Source organism: Panthera onca, chromosome A2 (assembly GCF_046562875.1).
Source record: "Panthera onca isolate mPanOnc1 chromosome A2, mPanOnc1 haplotype 2, whole genome shotgun sequence".
Classification (NCBI taxonomy): domain Eukaryota; kingdom Metazoa; phylum Chordata; class Mammalia; order Carnivora; family Felidae; genus Panthera; species Panthera onca.
The window spans coordinates 69,981,179-69,987,237 of record NC_138340.1 but is presented as its reverse complement, the minus strand read 5'-3'; positions in this window follow the sequence as shown (position 1 = coordinate 69,987,237).

Genomic DNA, 6,059 nt, shown 5'->3' with positions numbered 1-6,059 from the left:
GCAGTAGGTATATACACAAATATAAGCTTTCTTAGAAAACCAAAAATATTATTCAGCATCTTGCTTCATTTCATTTAAAACCATATCATACAGTCTTATATATCATATATCATATATTGTATATCGTATATCATATATCATAAGGAGGGAATGTACCTCCATCCCACTGCATATGGATTTATCCTGTTCTAACAACTGCACAGAATTCCATACTACCATGCTCCATGACTCATTTAATAATTTCCTTTTTGATGGACATTGAAAACTTTTTTCCCTATTACAAATAATGTTTTAGTCAACATTCTTATTCATATATCTTTGCATAGTTGTTTGAATATCGTCTTAGCTCAGGCTGCCAAAACACAAAATACCATAGACTGGGTGGCTTAAACAACAGACATTTATTGTGGAGGCTGGGGTCTGAGATCAGGGTACCAGCATGGTCTGGTTCTGGTGAGAACACTCTTCCTGACTTACAGGTGGCTGCTTTCTTGCGGTGTCCTCATCAGGCGTAAAATGAGGACCTTATTTTCTTATAAGGACACTAGTCCCACATGGGATCCCAGCTTCACAACCTCATCGAACCCTAATCACCTCCCAAAGACCCTCCTGGGGTTAGGGCTTCACTATAGAAATTTTAGGGGACCCACATTCAGTCAATAACAATATTTTAGTAAAGTTTTTATTTCTGCAAGTGAAATTGCATATCAAAGGATACACATATTTACTATTTTGATTGTCTTCCAAAAAGATTGTGACACTTCCTATTCCCACCAAAATGTGTCGTGAGATGACATTATCATTTCAACTGGCATTTTCTTAATTGTTAGAGGGGCTGAACACACACTTTCATAAATGTTTTAGTCATTTGTAATTTTTCCACGAATTGTCCATTTATGCACTGTCAGAGTTTTGGTGGGTGTTTAACTTTTTATGGGTTCATTGGAATTCTTCATATTTTAAGATATTAATCCTTGCTGTATCTTAAATTTTTTTCCTCATATGAATTTTGACTTTTTTGAATGGTGGTTATTTTTTTTCTTTAAAAACTAAAAAAAAGAAAAAAGAAAAAAGAAAAACAAAAGGAAATTTAGGTGGCCACATTGCCAATCTTTTTCTATGGCTTTGGGGTTTTGTTGTTATGCGTTAGCAGCTTCTCATCATGAGATTCAAAAATACTCACATACATTTTGCCCAATCCTTGGATTGTTTGTTTTTTATGCTTAGATCTTTAGTCCATCTGCAATTTGTTTTGGGTAAGGTGTGAAATAGAGCTCTAATTAATTTTTAAATGCATAGATGTTTTCTCTAAAACCATTTACTGGACAGTCCTCCATTCGTCCACTCTCCGGAAAGTTATCATTGTCATATGTTGCATTTACACACATAGTACGTGTCTATTTCCAAACTTCTGAAGTATTTCCATTAATTTGTGTCCTGGACAGCATTGGTAAACTATGCAGCTTCAATTATTAAAGTTTTACATAGTGTGTTTTTATATCATTGATATCAGTTGAAAACTCAATTGTTTTTCATCTGGTCTTGGCTGTTGTTGTGCATTTTCTTTTCTAGATTCCAAGTTCTAATACTTCTACTTCCCAAAACAATAATTGGAATTTTCATTGGAATTGCATTGAATTTATATAATAGAATCGGTATGTTTACAAGGTTAAGTCCTCACATCCACAACTGTAATATATTTTTAAGTGTTCTTTTTTATGCCTCAGCAAAATTTTTTGGTTTTTGTTTTCATGCTCCTCTTGCACATTTATGTTTGTGCCTAGGTATTTTGTAGTTTTAGTTGCTATTTTGAATAAGATTCGTTCCATTATATTGTCCAGTTAATGATTGGTGGTAAATGCAAAAACTATTGCTTATATTTACACATGGCCACCCTATTGAATTTTCTTGTTTTTTTTTTTTTTTCAAATTTTTATTTAAATTCTAGTTAGTTAACATACAGTGTAATATTGGTTTTGGGAGTAGAATTCAGTGATTCATCACTTATATACAACACCCAGTGCTCATCATAACAAGTGCCTCCTTAGTCATCAACCCTCAGTTTGTTCTCTGCCTTTAAGAGTCTCTCAGGGTTTGTTTTAATAATTTTTTTCCAGCCAGTTGTTTTGGGGTCAGAAAACTCCTGTAAAGGGCCAGATGGGAAATAGTTTTGGCTTTGCAGATCATAGGATCCCTGTTGGAAGTACTCAACTCTGCCATTATAGTGTGTAAGCAGTGATAGACAATATGGAAAGGAATGGGTTCAATTGTGTTCCAATAAAGCTTTATTTACAAAAAACAGCCTGCTGGCTGGATTTAGTCCTTGGGTATGGGACAAGTCTTGCTGACTATATTTTAAAGATGCAAGTATATCATACATAAATAATATGTTTTTCCTTGTTTTTAAAACAGTGAATTTCAGGACAGTGTTGAAAAAATAAAAGTGCTCTTGTTCTTATTTAAGGTGCTGGTATTTCACCATTAAATTCAATGTTTCCTTAAAATTTTTTTTTTAATGTTTATTTATTTTGGAGAGAGAGAGACAGAGTGTGATCAGGGGAGGGGCAGAGAGAGAGGGAGACACAGAATCTGAAACAGGCTCCAGGCTCTGAGCTGTCAGCACAAAGCCTGATGCGGGTCTCGAACTCACGAACCATGAGATCATGACCTGAGCCGAAGTCAGACGCTTAACCAACTGAACCAGCCAGACACCCCTAATTCAATGTTTCTTATTAAATTTTTGATAGATATTTTTACCCAGTTAAAGATGTTGTTATTTATTTGTAGGTTACTAAGAGATTTTAACAGCAATATGAAAGAATTTTATCAAGAGCTTTGTGAGCATCTCTTAATCTTAACATTTTCTCTATTTTGTTTTTCATGCATATAAACAAAATATCTTATGTTGAATTATCTTTGAATTCCTGGAATAAATGGCTCCATTTCCTTTATTTAGGATTTCTACACCTACATTCATAAATGAAGCCATGATTTCCTTTTTGTGTATTTATTTGATTTTTAGTACTATTCCAACATTGTGGAATGAATTGGGCAACTTTCCATCTTTTTCTATGTTCTGAAATACTTTAGTTTTTAAATTGATTGATTTATTGATTGATTTTTTTATTTTATAGAGAGTGTGAGCAGGGGAGAGGGACAGAGGGAGATAGAGAGAGAGAGAGAATGTCTATGCTAAGTGTGGAGCCCGATGTGGGGCTCTATCTCATGACCCTGGGATCATGACCTGAACCAAAATCAAGAGTCAGATGCTCAACTTCTGAGCCACCCAGTTGCCCCTGTTCTGAAATATTTTAAATGACATAAAAAATAACTATTCTTCACAAGTTGCCCAGAACGCAACTAGACTCTTTGAGTCTAATGAACCTTTGTCATTTCAATTTCTTTTATGTTATTGTTCTATGTGAAAAACAGTGTTCTCCCCTGGAAGCCTGGTTGTGTGCTGTATTAGGTCAATTTCACTTAGACTTGCCCTTGTGGAAATTGATCAGCCAAGTGTAAGAGCTGAGGGAAAGTTGTTGTAGGTTAAAATATCCTTGTTGGTTTATCTGCCCATTTCTGTTTGTGGTCAACAGTAGAAAAAGATAAAAGAAGAAGGCTCTGGAAACATAGCAAAGGGAAAAGCAAGCCATTTAGAAATAAAAACAGTTGGTAAGGTGTGGCACTAAGCTCTATCTGAAGTAGAAGGGAGGATGCTATTCTTTTTCCAACCTTCGCTTTCACCTAGATGGAGCATCACTGTTTTGTTTTTGTTTTTGTTTTTTACATCACTGTTTAAAGAAAAGAAAGGATGGTGCATTTTAGAAACTGAATTGGCCTTTAGGCTCCTGGAAACTGGAATTAAAGAAACCCAGTTTCTATTAAGTTATCAGGTCTCATTTGCTTGAGCAAATGGGACCACATCTGGTCCCAGGTGTTGGGGACCCTGGGTTGTAGACCTCCCCAGTCTCCCCAGACTGTTCTCTCGCCTCCCCCTCCCATTCCATGGACTGTACCCTTTCTCAGGCAAGGGAACACCTACCTGGAGCCTGCCCTCCCTCTCCTGCCCCATGCTCAGGTCCGGGATCCTGGGGATTTCTTGCCAAGTGGTCCCAGGCTGGAGGCTTGTTCAGCATCTTCACCTGCGCTGATCTCATGCCAAAGAGTGGCCCAGGGGTGGCCTACACGGTGGGGGACTGAGCCACAGGTGAGAACACAGTGGGAGGCACCACGGGTCCACCTGTTCTCTTGCTCCAGGTGTACACGTGTTGGATTTAGGACTAGGGATGCGCTTTGCTTGGGCTCAGAAGGGTTGCTTTCAAGAATGGGGTAAAGGATATATTTTTATTTCCTTTAGACCCTAGCATCCAGCTTTTCTAGCTCAGTGTCCCGGGCAAGGAGAGAGATTCAAGGTAAAATCTGTAGAAGCATTTCAGAGTGTGGACTTGGCTGTTCTTCCCATGATCTGTATCTCTCAGGGTTCTCAGTGTGACTAATGGGGAGCAGAATGGGAGGCTCCTTCAAGGGACTAATTACAAATATGCCCATAGGCTCTTTCTCGTATTTCGTTTACTATTTTTGAAAGTAGGGTGGACATCAGATCTGTTCTTAGGGCTTTTCTACCCAAGTTTTTAATTTTTTTTAATGTTTGTTTATTTTTGACAGAGAGAGAGAGAGAGACAGAGCACGAGTGGGGGAAGGGCAGAGAGAGAGGGAGACACAGAATCCAAAGCAGGCTCCGAGCTGTCAGCACAGAGCCCGACACAGGGCTCGAACTCACGGACCGCAAGATCATGACCTGAGCCGAAGTCGGATGCTCAATTTACTGAGCCACCCAGGCGCCCGGTCTACCCAAGTTTTTAGATGTCCTTTCTGGGTAGAGAGGAAAAACCTTGAGAGGAGCAAGGTCTGGAGGACTTGCCCAAGCCCCGAGCAAAGGGAAACCCAAAGAAAAAGAATTCTGTCCTCCTTTTCAGACCCTCCAGTTCTTGGGAAAACTTTTCTCTCCCCGGGTAGTTATAATTACTTTCACAAGATTATTGGCCCAGAGCAAAATCTCTTCAAGCTGAAACTCCATTTGTCCTGAGCTTCAGCTTGGAATTATGGGGAGCAGGATGGTGGGGCAGTGGTGGAGATTATGGTGTTAGGGAGTTTGCCCTGAGGTAAGGGCACTCCTCTGGGATCATAAGCCATGGCCTTCCCTTGGGCATGACATTGGAGGCTTGAGGGGGCCAGTGCCCCATAATGCTCTCCAAGTCTACCTCATTTGCTGACATTTGCCTTTCTCTATGTGGGGCTAAACCCCCTAATCGAAGGCTTTGAGCTCTAAGAGGCTTACTCCTTCCCAAGGTGCCTGACAATACCAGCGTGTGGAAGGTCAGGAGGCCAGGAAGCCAGGGGAGCCTGGGGCCACAATGGGGAACTGGAAAGTTCCCGATTTGCTTATTCTTCAGGGACCCGGTTATCCTGAAGTCCTGCTTCCACATGAATTACAATTTACTCTCAGCCCTCCGTTTGTATGTAGGCGACCGATGATCTTCTGAATGAACAACACAAAAACAAAGCTGCAATTTTCCTGGAAATGATGAGAGTCAACCCTGCAGGGATCAGTGGTGGTCGTGAGCCAGCCGAGCCCCACTTCCTGCTCTCTGTCCTCCTGTGTAACAGGAACAAGGTAGAGCATTGTGTGGCGACCAGCTGGTCCAGGAGAAAGCAGTGGCAGAGGGAGTTGGGGCTTTATTCTCTGGGGTCAGAGCACTGAAAGTCAAAGAAATCTGAAGCCCTGTGGATGATTCCAGGCCAGGGCCAGGGGATTCCAGGTGCTAGTTCCACAATCTAAAGCCAACTTAAAACCGCACGCCCACCTCTTCCTGCCCTGTGCCCTCCCACCTCCCAGCTGGTCAGCTGCTGGTCTCGTTTCCAGTTTCCTCCCCAGTGCTGGCACCTGCTTCATCGCCAAATTGGCTTTCCCTCAGCTGTTGAGATGGGTTTACACCCTTTGACTCGCACTCTGTGGTTACTACAGATGAGAAAACTGCTTATTCCCTTACGTGTTCAAGTAC